This window comes from Notamacropus eugenii, chromosome 5 (assembly GCF_028372415.1).
Source record: "Notamacropus eugenii isolate mMacEug1 chromosome 5, mMacEug1.pri_v2, whole genome shotgun sequence".
NCBI classification, from domain to species: domain Eukaryota; kingdom Metazoa; phylum Chordata; class Mammalia; order Diprotodontia; family Macropodidae; genus Notamacropus; species Notamacropus eugenii.
Genome location: NC_092876.1, coordinates 276,243,349 through 276,260,013, shown reverse-complemented (window position 1 = coordinate 276,260,013; position 16,665 = coordinate 276,243,349). Strand labels below are relative to the sequence as shown.

Below are 16,665 nucleotides of genomic sequence, written 5' to 3'. Positions count from 1 at the left end.
TTGATGGTTTAAAGACAAGAAATAAAAAGGACAGTAAAAGAAATACACTTAAGGTGAAATGAAACCATAGGAGAGCTTATTAATAAGTGGATTACATAAGCAAAAATGTAAACGTGGAAAAAGGGGAAGAAGGACCTGATATCTCATGACCTCAGTGATGAGAACTAGATTAAGGAGACCAGAACACACACACACACACACGCACACACACACACACACACACGCACACACAGAGTATGGGGTAATGGAATACTAAACTCAATAGGGATATAGGTGGGGATAGAGAAAAGGAAGGGGGAAGTAAGAAATAATAGAATTGGGGAAGGCATAGACACAAACAAAACAAACTCTCCCCTCAGAGGGTTGATAACAAAAGGTGACTGAAAAAATTAAGAAGTATAAGAACCAAAGGATCAGAGCAGATAGAGAAGAGGGGACAAGGAGTAGGAACAGAATGCAAATTATAGATTACTAGTGGTTATCAGATTCTTCTACTTCTCTACTCCTTTCTGCTTTTAAAGATAGAACTGGTAGTGAAAGAGGGAAAAATATAAGGATATTAGCAGTCATAATAGTGAATGTGGTGGGCATAAATAAGATATGACCCATTATAGCCAAATCGGGTGAAGGATATCATCAGAAATGTACGATTGGAAAAGAAAGTGAGTTGGTAAAATAGTGATGGCAAGCTATGGACAACTTTGGACTTCACTGTTCTCACTATATCATTGGGAGATCTAGAGGAAGGTCTTCACCATGTTGGGTGGCCTCTTTGTTGAGGATTGGTAAGAGGACAAGGGCAAGAGTAGAGCAGAATGGGATAGAATGGTCAGGTTGGGATTTGTCCAGTTGTAGGGAGTCCCCATAACATTATGACAGATACAGCTCAGCTTTGTCCCAAGAAATCCTCTTCCCCTTCTTAGTTGCTGCCACAACCATGCACAACCCTTTTGGGGTTCTACCCTGTCTATGCTTAATTTAGCTGAATAATTATTTATTAAGTACATATATACAAGGCACTATACTTTGCTGCATGCTGTTACAATTGTACTTACTCTCAAGGAGCTCCCATTCTCTTGGGTCTGTTCTGATTCTGCCATGTGAATGAGCCATCTTTCCTCCTTTAACCCGGTTTAAAAAGAATGATGTTACTCAAAATGGATTTCTATTAGCTAACCAAGAGAAGATAAAAAATCAACACATACAGGGGCAAGTTCACAGAGAATAGGTTTATGTTTCAAACCTAATCAAAGTCTAATCTCCATTAATCCCTAACTCTCCCATTGAGTATTACACCTTCCCACACTTGTAGTGCTATCCTGTGTTTTACACTCTCTCTGGGGGGCAAACATACTTTGGGGCTACTTGATAGAATTCCTATTGAAACTACACTGTCAGAATAATTCATCATAATGTGCATGGTAGTGATGGTAAGGTTCAGATCTGCTTTGATCTTATACTGTAGCTTTGGTTCCTTAATAAATCTCCAGCTGAGGAGGTGGTAGGTGGGGATAGGAGCAATCCTCTTATCTCTCCAAGAGACAGGTTACCCAAGAACTCTTATCTCCCTAGAAGACCAGACCTCCAAACTCTCAGACTTGGACAGTGCTAACCAGGCAACTCAAAATCCTTGTGTTCCCCACAAATCTCTTTTGTTCAGCTAGAAGAGTAGGTTCTGGCACCATGTGGCTGCCCAGAAAATCTCTCCTTCCTCTCACTGAGAAGGAAGCATTCAGGAATGACATTGTCTGTGAGCTACCATCTTGTTATTGTGATGGATATTTGCAGCTCCCATTCACTTTTTCATTCATCCCTATGTTGACTGCTGCTATTTCTTGAGTATCAGGTCTTTGGTCTCTGATCTATGTGCAGAAATCTATGGGAGAATATGACATGCCATTTTCCTTATGCTTCTGCATCATGGTGGTCATTAATAGCTCCTAGTGAGGAGGTTGGAGCACACACAGGCTTCCACCAAACCCAGGTCAGATCTTAGGTTTGTTGCTTGCTCAGGATCTTGAAGGCAAGGGAAAAAAAAGAAAGGCAGGAAGAAAAAAAGCACACCTCCTCCTCCAGAAGAGTTGAATAGGTATGCCAGCTCATTTTTATAGGCAAGAACAAAGGAAGTGACTCTTCTCACAAGAATCCATTCTCCTAAGTATTCAAGCTAATCATTTCATCTGGGGGCAGTCTCAGACCTGAAACTCTTTCTCGAATTACCAAGTAGGTGTTTCCAGACCAAACAATTCATGTTGGAATAGTCCCAGTCACTGAAATCTAATCAAAGAGTTGTCTTTTGTTCCTTTAGTAAGGTGTTAATTGGTGCGGCTATTCTTTATTGGGAGACAAAACTGAAAAATCCCCCAAACTCAATACCTTGTAAATCTATTAAGTTATTTGGGGAAGTGTCAAATCAAACCCTTCCATAGATATGAAATAAGAGTGGGAAGAATGGGAAACAGATTGTGGAGGGCCTTATTTTGTGTTTTATCCCAGAAGCACAAAGGAGCCACTGAAGATTTGAATGATATTGGAGAAGGAGGTGACAAGGTTAGATATGTGCATTAAGAATATTAATTTGGCAGTTGCATATAGAATGGCTAAAATGGTGGGAAAATGGTGGCAGGAAGATCAATCAGGAAGTTATTGCAACTTCAATAAGCTGAGTCCCTCTAGTACCTCTGAGTCTGAGCCCTTCTTTTGATTTCTTTGACCTAGGTATCATTTCCTTCAGGATTACCTGTCCCTGTGACAATATTTCCAGAAACAATCAAGCAATCAATTGATCAATAAGCATTTATTAAGCACCTCTTGTGTGCTAGGCACTGGTGATACAAATACAAAAAAAAAAGATAGTTCTTGTCCTCAAAGAGCTTAAATTCTATTATAGATACAACATGTCCACAGGTAAGTAAATACAGGACAGATACACAATAAATGCACAGTGATGGTGGGGTACTCATAACTGACAAAATCAGGATAGGTCCCCCCAAAAGAGATGGAACTTGGGCTGAGCCTGGAAGTAAGCTAGGAGTTTCAAGAGACAGGGACAGGGAAGGGGAGCATCCCAGGCACAAGAGGTAGAGTATGGAACCTAAAGCTTTGGTCTCTGTGCCTGACTTTCAGCTACCAGGTGCTGCATCTACCTGAGCCCAATGACTCTCCTAACTACACCTCCCAGACCTTATTGTCTGCTGCTTTTGGTTTAGGGAGCAAAAAGGAGATGAGCTTCAAAGGAGCAGAGAATGGATGCGGAAAACTACAGATGAAATTAGAATCCCATAGGGGAGGGTAAAACTAGCCCTGGACTTTGTACCAGAAAATCCAGATTTGAATGTCAGCCCTGTTACTTTCTGGGGGTAAATCCATTCATGTCTCTGAACTCTGATTTCCTCATCTGCAAAATGGAAATAACACTTGTATTACCTACTTTTCAAGGTCATGGTGAGAATAAAATAAGATAATGTGTAAAGTGCTTTGTAAACCTTAACGATCTCATATAAATATGAGCTACTGCTATTATAGATGTCTTTAGGACAAATTATAGAGGACTAGAAATTCAGGTATAATTTTGACTTGATGTACTAGAAAATAGGGAATGATTGAGGGTTTTTGAAGTATCTTTCTGAAGTGTGTGTTGTATTGGTCGTCAGGCTAGTGTTGGGTCATAGATCCCATCACACCTGGCATCTCAGCCTTGGAGGCATTTGTAAAATAAACCTCTAAGGCTCATTGACATTCCCTCCAACAGACCTCTCCTGCCCCACAAGTGTTAAAATAATTGAAGTCGGGTTGCTGTTTTTTAATTTTACTAGAGCCATTACAAAGGTGTGAAATATTAGACACTTACGCATCTGTGAATAAGATTGTAGGCTAAAACGTGTGAGTTCCCGTCTTAGCTAATGAACTGGAATATGGTTTTAATTTTTGTACTGCAAAATTTTCCTGCCTTTTTTGGTTGTTCCCACAGAAGACTTCATATTTTAATAATTCAGTGCAGCCTAATTACTTTAATTAATCACCTTCTTTTCAAAGATGTCATTGGGTCTCATTATTTTTCTGTTGCTGTAGGTACTGCCTGTAGTTTTTAGGGAAGGGTTTAAAAAAATGCATATATATATCTATATATATATAGATAGATAGATAGATATAGATATATATTATATATCTATCTACATATGTATATATATATATAATAGCCTAGATAGCTTTGTTATAAAATTAAGCTAGTATATACTTTGTTCTTAGATACTTAAGGCTACCCTGAGTGAGTAGGTTGAATTAAGAATACATCTCTAGATTTCACTGTGACTTTTCTTCCCTTTGACCAGTTAACAAAAGCACCTTTCGCCATTTTGAGTCTTAAAAACTGCTGGCTGAAGGAAAAAAGGGAAATGGTTATTTAGAGCAAGTCAATATTTTTGCATCTTTTTGAGTCATGATGAATATCCTGGGAATGACAATAGCTCTCATTGTGCAATCAATATAATTTGCTTCCCTTGCAAGAAAACATAATTAGTTTATAGTTAACTTATTGGCAATGAAAATGTACTCATTTCTAAAGTTTGTATGGGGGTGGAGTGTGGTTTCATGTTCAGAGAAGGGACACGGAGAATGAGGGACTTCAAGGCCTCTTCCCAGTTGTAGGCACATTGCTCTTTTGTGACACTAAGCAAATGCCCTCTATAACTCAGTGCAAAAATAGAAAGAACAGTAACTTTTTTTTCCAAAAGAGTGCTGGATTTACAGTCCAAGAAACTGGGCTCAAATTATAACTCCTCCACCCACTACCTTTGTGATCAAGTCTCTGAATTTCTCTGGGCCTCAGGACCTTCAACCAGAAAATGAGAGGGTTGGTCTACCTGGTCTTCCTAGGTCCCTTCCCTCTCTAAATCTCTGATCCTAATCCCTTAAGATATGGGTAGTTAGGTGGCCAAGTGGATAGAGTGCTAGGTCTAGAGTCAGGAAGACGGGCCTCAGATCCTTACTAGCTGTGTGATCCTGGGCAAGTCACTTGACCCTGTTTGGCCTCAGTTCTTCAATCTGTAAAATGTGCTGGAGAAGGACATGGCAAAACCACTCCAATATCTTTGCCAAGAAAACCCCAAAGGGGTCACGAAGAGTCAGACTCCGCTACCACTGAGCAACAACAATCCCTTAAGATGCATTGCATCCCCTGAACTGGTTATGACCTTCCCTCCTTTTGACCTCACACAGCATTTTACTGGAACCTCTCATCCTTATTCATCATGCATCTCTTTCTGTTATAACTAATCATCACCCTGCTTAACTGTAAGCTTAGATAAAGGCAGGGACTAATTTTTATCTAAATTTTATATCTGCCAAATTTGCAGTTCAATAAATACAACTTAAAATGATACCTCTGGAAACCCGATTAGCTCTTGGACATTTCATAAATACTATGTTGATACTAAACAACAAAACTCTAAGAGCTGCCCTTCGATGGGGATCATTTTTCAGACAGCTTCGTTCCCACATTCCCTAGATCTTCCCTCCTCCTCTCCCCCAAGTGCCCACTAATAAACGAGTGAATTTCAACACAGAAGATAGAGCTACCACCGACTCACTTCCCTACTTGTTTTACTGGGGTCTTTTGTTCCGCTGGGCTCCTCATCCCAACATGTTCTCCAGCTACCTCTCCTGCAAAGCCTGCCTGTCTCATTTGTATGTATTTTCCATGCACTGACATTGGCCTTTGGAGTCCTTGACTTATTTTAGTCCAAGCAGCTTTGCAGGCCCACTGGGGTTTTTTGGATACTGAGAACCCAGAGAGGGTTGAGTCAAGATCAGGCTGAAGTGCAGTCCCTAAGATCCTGTCAAATGCTGCTAGGAGACCTCCTGTTCTGGTCTCCTGGCCAAGGGCTTTTATTTTGAAATTCAGGCTGTCTAAAGCCAGTCCTGCCAAACACAGGGAGTTTGCTTTTTGAACTTGGGCTTGCACCCTGTATGTCACCTGAAGCTAGCAATTTGAGATCAGAGTTTGGAGCTCAGTGGTGGGATCTGTGCCATGCAGCGTTGAGGCCAGGGTTGAGACTTGTTTCACTCACTTAAGAAAGGGAAATACACTTTCCTGAATTTCCTTCCCCCTTTATTTTCAAACCTTGCCTTGGTCCCTGCCCCCACTCAGTATGCACAGTGGAAGTAGCCGAGATCAGCAAGGGTCTAATCAATGATCAAATCAATTCTCCCTATGGATCGGACAAAGGCATGTTATACAAAACCCTCCAGGCTGTTCTGGGTCTCCTAAAATATTTCTTTTGCAACCAGAGATGTTAATTGGTTAAAACTGCCTGTGGTCTGAGGAAGTGCTCTGATTGCAAGGAGAAATTCTTTTATGTTTCTGGACCTGAGCCACAAATTCTCTGAAGTTAGGAATCTGGCTAGGGTTAAGCCTCCTCCAGGGTGTAAATAAGAGGGCCGATTCTCTAGCCCAGTACAAATCAATTTTGTGTGTGTGTGTGTGTGTGTGTGTGTGTGTGTGTGTGTGTGTTAAGCCATACAGACAAACCCATCCCTACTTCCCCATTTGTTATAGGAAGGTGTGGGTTACAGCTAGAGTGGAGACAATGGAAATATGGTGAGGGAGCGGACCCAACCAGCAAGACATAACAGCCTTGCTCAGGTTGCACACCCTGTGGTGATTGTGAAGTCTACACAGACTCCAGAAGAGAAGGGAGGGGGAGCAAAGGGGAGGGCACACAGCCCTTCCCGTGGAGGGCAGTGTGCAGGGCTGCCTGGTATCAAGCAGTTAAGGATGACTGGCACATAAAACTGCTTACTTTGCGAGTCAGGCAGTTGAGTTGCTAACAGCTTAAGTGGGAGAACGTTTTATAGCACTGGTCTGGAAATCCCAGTGACATTTTCCCCAGCGCTGCAGACACACCCACGCTATGAGAGAGGGAGAGGGAGAGGGAAAAGAAGAGGGAGGGGAGGGGCAGAGAAAGGGATGGAGAAGGAGAGAGAGAGAGAGAGAGAGAGAGAGAGAGAGAGAGAGAGAGAGAGAGAGAGAGAGAGAGAGAATAGATGGGGAGGGGGAGGGGGAGAGAGAAAAAGAGAGAGAAGGGAGGGGAGAGAGAGAGTTTGGCAGGGTGGGGTTGCAGCCAGGTTCTGCCACCGCACACTTAGCCCTCTGCCACATGCAGACTCAACTCATGGGCCCTGGGCATGGCACGGGCTCCTACGCCACGCAGCAAGCATCCCACAGGGAGCTGCCTCACTTGCATGGCAGAAGGTTGTTTGGGGTTCACTTAATCATGAGCTAGGCTAAAGGAAGAATATCACCCCCTCCTCCCCTTCCCTCCAGCTCCCCGCCTCCAGTCCTAGAATAATTGCATTCCCAGAGCTGTGTGTGGCAGAAGGATAGGGGTGTGAAATGTGCCCGGTCTCGATTTCATACTGCTCCCAGACTGGCGGTGACAGTCAGCTCTAAAGTCAAACACAGGACAGTCGGGGCCAAACCTGCTACTTAATTGCTCTTTCTTAAGCATGAGTCCACTCAGACACCACCACCCACCTATCGCACACACACACACACACACACACACACACACACATTTACAGTACTGCATTTTACTGTGACATGGCAAACACAATAATAGTTAGTCTGAGAGCTTTTTCTGCAGCTCGCTTTCCATTTTCTCCATCCCATTGGCTCTCAGAGAAATCCCGCTGAACCAATAGGAGTCCGCTTTTCCATTCATGTCCTAGCAACAAGCCTTGTTCCAATCTTTCTCCGGCACACTAACACCTGAAAAATTACATCATGAATAATGGCAAAAGCAGCAAGGGCCAAGAGAAGGTTTTTTTCTTTTCTTTTTTTTTTCATCTGTCTGCTGCAGAGTTCATTTAAGGTGTTTTAGTCTAGATCCTTAAAGAGACAATGCTGCGGATTTCTCCTGATCTTTTTCAGCACAGGGGTTAAGGGAGAAAGAAAATGATGCTGTCAAAGGTCCTTCAGGGGAGGGGAATGCAAGGATGTGTGGAGGGACCCCGGAGCGGGACACGTTCGTCGTTGCCTTCCTTGTAACCCTGCACATTCTACTCAGTGCGCCCCACTCCCACCCCCAGCAGAACGTCAAAGAGGAGAAATGGGCTGTTCAGGCGATGTTTTTTCCTCAGCAAAATGCCCCCAAACCACCTAGTTCTGACTAACTACCACCTACTCTCCTTTGCAGAGATGCACCTCTTTCTGATAACTGTTCGTTGTTTTCCTTTCTGGTTAAGGAAAACTACAGCTCCTGCTGATTACCCCTCTGTGTCAGAAGGGGTCTGGCTCGGGAGAAAATGGCCCACATCCTCTTTTAGGGGTCCTGAGGCTAGGCAGGTGATTATGCAGGGATTTGTAAAAAGGTGTGAGGTGTGTGTGTGTGTGTGTGTGTGTGTGTGTGTGTGTGTGTGTGTGTGTGTGTGTGTGTACTGAAACTGCAGTCAGAGAAATGAAATTCAACGAGAGCCAAATGACCAAAGTGGGGGTGGGTAAGGAGAAAGGGAGGGGAAATAAGGTGGATGGGGGCGTGAATGGGAATGGGGTGGGGGGCCCAGGAAGGGGATGCTAGTTGCTAGTTTCTGTTCTGTACCTTTCCCCCTGTGCAAGGATTTCTTGTGAAACAGCCCGCCTCTCTATGAATCTTTTACACGGAGAAAGAAATGCGGCTGTTCAAAATCTCCGCACAGCCTCCGCCCCCTCTCCCCCCCATCCTGTCTAGTTCAGACAGACAGGGAGGAGAGCGGACCTGCAGAGGAGAGACTCAGACACAAAGAGCCACAGCCCTGTGGACGGAGCCAGACATTGGCACCTGCAGTGCCTTCACCGACCTCGGAGAGGTGAGGGGGCGGGGACAGAGACAACTCTCAGACCCCCTCCCTTTCTCTCCTTGTACTCCCAGGCAAGGAAAAACACGTACACACTAGTATCACGGTTTTCCTGGGTGTATTTTATGTACAGGGGAGGGCCGGAGGGTCCTCTTGATTCCCTAGGTACTGCAGTCAGGCTTCTGGAGAGTGCTGATGCTCAATCAACAGCGCATGAGGCCTCTCTCCCGCTGCAGCCAATAGATCATTGGTCCCTGATTCTGAAGCTGGTTTCTAACTCTTCTGAACCATGGGGTCTCCGCAGCAGACAGAGGCTAGACATGATAGCAAATAAGTGCATGGCTATATAAGGCTCTTGAAAGTGAATGACATAGGTCCCCATCTTTCTAATTCCCAAAGGCTACAGGAATTTAAATGGTTAGTATAATAAGAGCCGTAGAATAACTCAGAATGTTCTACCTGGAAGGGAACTTAGAGGTCGTCTAATCCAATCCCTTCGTTTTACCAAGGTGGAAACTTTGGTTCAGGGAGGGAAAGCTACTTGGCCAAGATCACCAGGCTAGTAAATTATAGGGCAGAACTGGAACTCAGTTCTATTGACTCAAAGTCTAGGATTCTTTCTATTGTACCCGGCAATTCAATTAAATTCTAATGCTTGGATGGTCAGAGGTTAGATTTGGAAAGGACTTCAGGGACTACCAGGTCAGAATTAGAAAGAACTAGAAGAGACTTTTAAAGGACATCTAGATCATACCTTTCACTTTATCTGTGAGATAAAGCCAGTTTTCTTGACAATAGCCCAGATTGCTTCTATAGAGACAATCATTTAAGGGGTGGGGTGGGGTGTGGGTTGGTGGTTAGAATGAGACACAAATGGAACCCAGCAGTCCTGGCTCCCAGAAGTCTTTTGTGATATAAGCATGGGCACTTGCTGAGATGAGTCTTGACTGCCACCCTAGAGAAGCCTCATACTAGGCACAATCTTCCCCAAGGGAGAAATGGGTTTGAATTTTGCCTCTGTGCATACTAGCCACGTGATCATAACCAGTCACTTCTCTGGAACTGATTGGTAAAGGAGGAGGAACAAACCCCAGGTTTATACATAGGACCTTCAGCGAGTGATCACTCCAGGTTGTAAGGTATTTTTCCCAACATTTTTATCCCTGTGGTTTCATCAGATGTAGGAACTGTTCAGATCAGGAAATTCCCTCTTTCTCTAAGTAATCAGGTTAAAATGAATAGAAAGAGGAGCAGGGATAAGGTCACAAAAGGGCAACCTGGAATTTGAGGAAAATGTGTGATTCTCAGTGCCTTCAGTGTAAATAAAGGAATAGGTAAGGATGACAGGAAATGGATCAGCAAAAAGGAATGAAAGAAGCTAACTGCAAAGGAACTTAAATATCCATAACTCTTCCATATTTTAGGGAACAAAAGAATTGGTAGGTGGTAGAAGAATTGATCAGACATGGTAAGTACTGAGCAAAATTTTAAAAAGTTAAGTTGGTTAAATTTTAACAGATAAGAAATGACATGTTACTGATGTAGGAGTCATTTCTGAGTCAGATCTGTGTATAATCAAACTACCAACTTGCTAGAGCTCAGATCAAAATTAGTACAAAGCTAGAATGAATAAAAATGAAAAAAAAGATATAGCATGTACTCGAAACAGCTATATCTTCACCTATACAAATATATTTTATAATAAAAATAGGTGAAGACAGAAGAAAAGACATAGGTTGTAATCATTTCATATAGAAATTTAACTAATATAATTCAGTTGCCATAACAGGAGACAAAAAGAGCCCAAAAGACATCTTAATCAGCAAACACTTGACTTAATTGCCATGAAGAGAGAAAGAAAACAAAAGTACTACCAGTTTAGAATATGTATTTGTTCATAAAATCTTAAGGAGAGAGATGAATGAATATGAGTAATATTGCTTCAAAAATAAGGAGTAGTATGGAGTAAACCAGTTTTATTCTGGTAAAGGCAGGCAGAGACTCAATTAAGCAATTATCCTGAAAGCATTTATGGATGAAAATGGGAGAACAAAAAGAAGAAAAATGGAAAAGACTGGCAAAAATTTTTGTAGTAAATATATTAACATAAATAATAATATAGAAAAGTTTATAATAATTGTTTATTATGTTTATAAGGTTTATATTGTTATATCTTTTGATCTTCATAACAATCCTGTAAAGAGAATGCAATTATTCATTCCATTCTTGTAGATGAGGAAACTAAGGCAGATAGCTTATGATTTGCCCGGATTCATACAGCTAGTTAGTGTCTGAGATAGGATTAGAACTCTGATCTTCCTGACTCCAAATCCAGCACTCTGTCCGTTGTTACCATCTCAGTGGCATACAATTGTTGTCAATTACACTGTTGTATGTCAATTACAGTAGAACCACCACATCTGGATTCTGACATCATAGTCTCAGATGTGCTATAGAAGAGGTAAAGAAGTCCTTAATACAGAGAACAAAGACAGGAAAAGCATTGGATTAGATCAACTGTATGTAGAGAAAAACCACACCATAAGCAGCACAATTGGAACGGTACTGAACAATTGATTCAGAAAGTATCTGAAGGTAAAACAGATACCAAAAACAAGGAAAACACTCACACAGAATTTATTAATGCTAAAAAAAGGCAAACAAGAAATGAGGAACAATTATTGACCTCCATACTTATTTTGTAGGATCACCTACTCATGCCTGGTGAGCATCCTTGATGGGGAATTAGTAAGGAACAAGCAAGCTTTCTCAAGGGATGTTCCACATTAGGCCAAATCTTTACTATCATTCATTTGGCAAGTAGTATTTGATTCAGTAAAGAGAAATACTAGCTTTCGTTCTCTTCCAACAAGATGTCTCCATCCATACAACTAGCAAAAATGTCAAGATTCTTTGAAGATATGACACCATGCTAGGCTTTGGGGATACAAAGACAGAATCAAAAATGGTCCACGACCTTGAGATCACATTTAACAAGTGAGATTGAATGCCCACAAAAGTAACCTGCATATGGACCAAAATTTGACTACATACTCAGGCAATTTCTCCTAGGGCATGATGTCTGTCATATCAATTACTCCTTCTTTCTCACTGGGTTGGCTCATGTACTGCAGTCTATCCTCATACCAGCAAGTTTAGGGGTTTCCCAGAGTGGGGAAACTCATAAGAGCGGGGCTAGCCATGGTCATCATCATGTAGCTACAATTCAATCTCTTTCAGATTCCTAATAGTAACCCTGGTGCAGGGGACCTAAGTTCCTACTATTAGCCACTGTAGCTACTGTATCTCCACCAGATGTGTTTCCCATTGATACCAAACAATTCAATTTCACTTCACATTCCTTAGGAATGATTCTATTTTGGTCTCTACCCTAAGGAATCCTTCCTAGAAAAGTGTGAGAGACAACCAAAAGGTATCTAAGTACAAATATGAACTAAATATGGCATGGGCAATAAAAAATCATAGTAGGATTTAAAAATCAGTTGAGAGGCTAGTGTGAAAACCTTGTTGGGACATTTACAATAGGGATACTCATTGGTTGTTTTATATTTTACCTTTCCTGAGGACAACCTCTCAAAGAGCTCAGGTATTCTCTTTCTTCTCTCTGTTTCTGTTCTGTCTGCCTTCTCTCTAGTTCTTTCCTTTTCGACTACTGTTTCTGCCACAACTACTCTGGTGACTGACACTCCACTACTTAGGGGAAGATGCCAACTCCCTTTCAAGATCTCATAGGGCCCTATACCAATGGTAAGAAGACACAGATCAAAGGCAAGTCACCCCTCCCGCCAACATTGGCTTTCCTAGGAGACCATGAGCTCACTGCTAGTAGCCCACATAGGAGCAAGGAAGGACACCCTTCACAACTTTCCCTCTAGTGCTCAGAGAATCAGCCTTATATGTCGAGGCCAACAGAAAATAGAAACCAGAGGGACAGCATTTTGGTTGTTTTTCTTTTGGGGGACTCTATCTGTATCTTGCTCAGGCTGGAAGTACAGGGGCAATTCATAGAACGGATCCCATTGTTTCTCACCACAGAAGTTTTGACCTGCTCTGTTTCCAATCTGAACCTGCCTCTTTAGGCACCCTGTTCCTAGAGGTTCACCATATTGGTTTTGGACTTTAAGTGGACATCTGTTTAGCTTTAGCCCTACTGTAACAGCTTCAGTCTCCTCAGTATCAGGGACTATGTGCCACTCTTCTTCAGCTAAGGAGCAGAGGTTTAGAGTTCTACTTCAGTAGCCAATTGAAAGAGTTATCATGGCTGACAAGAAGTAATCTGAAGATTACTTCTTCAGATTATTGAACAGAACACCTGTTCTGAATGGGGCGGGGGGAGGCCTCTCTATCCTGTGTCCCCAAGGGGGTGCTACACACAGTATCTGTCAAATTCAGCATCTTGGCAGGTCCATCCTATGAAAGGGTGATTAATCTTGACTCTCAATAGAATAAAAAATATTCCTTTATTTTAGATTTTCCAGAACAGGAAGTAAGTTGTCTAAGGTCATATAGGTAGTAAGTAGCAGAACTATGATTTGAATGCTGGTTCTTAGGATCCAGATCCAATGGCCTAATGAGTAGATTATTGATCTTAGAGTCTTGAACAATGTCTCAGCTCTTTTGGAGGAGCTCCATTACTCTTTGTCTCACAGCATCCAGTGAGAGACTGTGTAGTAAGGAGAAGCGACTTGGGACCTTTACCCTCTGAGGCTGCCTGGCTCCCAAAAAACAGACCCAAATTCTTTGTGTTTTCCTTCCTTTTTTCCATTCTAGATACATGAAGTAGAGTCTCTGACCATAAAAGAGCAGGCCACAGATATTGGGGAAAATGTTTATATAATTGTTCTTGCTAGATATTTGAAGTAAATATTTCTTGTAAAAGCTACTGGAGGGCAGTTAGGTGGTGCAGAGGTAAGAGTGCTGGGCCTGGAGTCAGGAAGACTCGTCTTCCTGAGTTCAAATCTAGGATCAGACACTTACTAGCTATGTGACCCTGGGCAAGTCACTTAACCCTGTTTACCTCAGTTTCCTCAAATGAACTGGAGAAGGAAATTGCAAAACTCTTCCAGTATCTTTGCCAAGCAAACCCCAAATGGAGGTCATAAAGAATCAGACAGAACTCAGATAACTGAACAATAACAAAAGCTACAGGATGTTACATGGTTAAATAATTGAGGCGCTAATCATTAACACCCCAACAAAAATGAGAAATAGCTGTGGTGGCTAGAGCCAACAGCAGTGGAAAAAGAAAATCTCAGTCCCTCAGGGTACCTTAGCTCCTTGAAGGGGAGATAGAGTAGCTCTGAGAGAATGTGACCAGAGTGTGCCCCTTACACATAATAGATGTTGTTGACTGTTGCTTTTAAATAGATTTTTATTGATGTCCTTTGTTTTGCATTTTCTAAGTTTTCTCCTGTATCTTCCCCCCCTTGTCCAGAGAATGAATTTTTTTTAAAAATGAGGAAAACTAATAACATATTGAAAAAAATCTGACATCATATGCAATATTCCACACCCATGAACCCTGACCTCTGTAAAAGGGTGGGGGCAGGGGAAGGCATCTTCTCATATTTCATCTTGGGAGCAAAGCTTGTTCTTTAGAATTTCACAACACTTGGTTTTGATTGTTTTGTGGCTGTTCCATTTACATTGTTGTAATAGATTGTTTAACCCAATTTCAGGACTTTATATTTATCCCAGTTAAAATAAACCATTATTGGTTTTGGCCCATGAGTACTCAAATGATGATTCTGCCATTTCACACAAAAGCTCTATCTCCTAACTGTGTATCATCTGCACATTTTGTTAGGGTGTCATCACCCCAGTTATTGATGGAGATACTGAACAAGATAGGACCAAGGAAAGAGCCTTAAGACCTAATATAAGTACAACCCTTCTAAAGGGATATTGTTGCATTTCTAAAGGATCTTTGGGTACAACTATTCAATTTATTATTACTGTACTCTTTACTTATTATTTCTTTAGTCATTACTGCTCAATTCTTAGCATAGGCTCTAGGGCTTTACTCTCTCAATTCCTATCCCCATTAGCAGGTCAGATTCCTCAGAGCAAGGCTGCTATATCCCCTCAGAGATATAGGGGTAACTATGAGGAATTAGGAGAGAATTGTTTGTCTAGTGTTATAGCTTCCAAAACCCCCACTGGTTTAGTCAGATCTCCTATAGTGCTTATTTAGAAAACTCAAATATGTTCTAGTAGGATGACGTATCAGGGAGCAATTTGAGAATAACTTAAATTTATAATTTTCTTATTTGTAATTTCTTCTTTGGGAAATCAGAAAAGTTCGTTACTTTTCAGTTAACAAACTGCAACCCTTCTCAACGCCGACTTCCGCAAGAAACCTTCAGGTAAAGTGCCATTTTTATTGTATAGCTTCTAGTATAGTAGGAGTTGTGGTGAGAAAAGAATTCTCACCATTCCACCCTACTTCTGCCTGCAGCCTGGAATTACAGTCTGCCCAAAGTTAAAGAATTTGTCAGACTAGCCTGTGGGAACCTGGGCACAAGTTGAGAAGAGAAGTGGAGGAAACAGTGCCACTATTTATTGTATTATTTATATATGAGTCATTTAACATGGACTGTGCTACCATTTTTATTAGGTTCTTATCTTTTTTTAATGTGTCACTGATGAGGTTTTTGAGAGCTATTCCCCTAACCCTCTTTGCCCAGTCCTGCTGATTTTATTACTCCATTTTGCATAGCAAGGTGATTTTTAAGAATGCATACATCTCCTTATAGCAGAACTGACTGTACTTCCCCCCATGATTATTAGTTGATATCAGCCAGTCAACCAGATTTAATTAGCTTTTACAAAGGGGTATTTACTAAGATGGCTTACTAAAAGCAGTTGGTATAAAATACTGGCCCCAAAGTCTGACATGCTTTGTCACCAGTACAATAAGTTTAGAAAGGGCGTATGACAAGCAAGTAACTCAAAGCTTCCAAAAGGCCTTCTGTTGGAGTCCTCAAGATGTTTCCCTTAGGTGCTGTTCAGTCTTTCTGCTGGGCTCTTTTTAAAGCCTTGAATTTACTTTCCTCGACTTGTCCAGTCTTTCTTTGTTTCCTAATGTAGATAGAGCTGTTCTGAAGATACTACTGGATATCAAGGAAAAAGTCTAAATCCTCTGGATTCTTTGAAGTCCAAAAAAATAAAAGTTTTTTAAGTAGAAGGATGGCTCACATGCTCTCCTTGAAGAGGCAAATAACATTCAAAGTATTGGTGTTATTAAGGTGTAGTTTTTTAAAGTTTTTAAAGTTTTATTGATACCATTTGTATTTTTATCATATTTATTTAAGATCTAGGGATCCCTACCTCTCCATCAGAGCATTTCCCTTCTAAAAAACAAGCAAGTTTATCAAAACTAGTTAGCCCAGCTACTATGTCAGATGACAACGTAGGCAAAATATCATGTCCATATTGCTCTACCTCCCCAAGTGAGGATTGTGTGTGTTCGTCCTTCATTGCCGAAGAAGACCATGCCATCGGAGAAATGATGATATGATTCGCACTTGCTGTGCAGGTCACCAGCCTCACTTCTCCTCCAGAGCCATCTGAATCCAGTGACCAGATATTCATCAGGATGATCTGGAGATGACCCAGGATGAGGCAGTTGGGGTTAAATGATTTGCCCAAGGTCACACAGCTAGTGAGTGTCAAGTGTCTGAGGTGAGATTTGAACTCAGGTCCTCCTGACTCCTGCACTGGTGCTCTATCCACTGTACCACCTAGCTGCCCCATATTTGTTTATCTTTTCTCTGGAACCTATATTGTTCATTAAAATTATATAGTGTTTGA

At 41.6% G+C, this 16,665-nt stretch overlaps 1 long non-coding RNA gene across 2 annotated transcripts in view; it reads left to right on the top strand.

The window, feature by feature from the left end:
* LOC140506116 (uncharacterized) overlaps positions 1-16,665 on the top strand; it is a 34,656-nt gene extending 17,991 nt beyond the window's left edge. The window contains exons 2-3 of one of the 2 annotated variants that reach the window (XR_011967785.1): positions 12,488-12,600; positions 15,149-16,665. This is a non-coding gene — a long non-coding RNA (uncharacterized lncRNA). Of the gene's footprint in view, positions 1-12,487 lie in introns of both variants that reach the window. The other variant, XR_011967784.1, reaches the window with a different exon arrangement.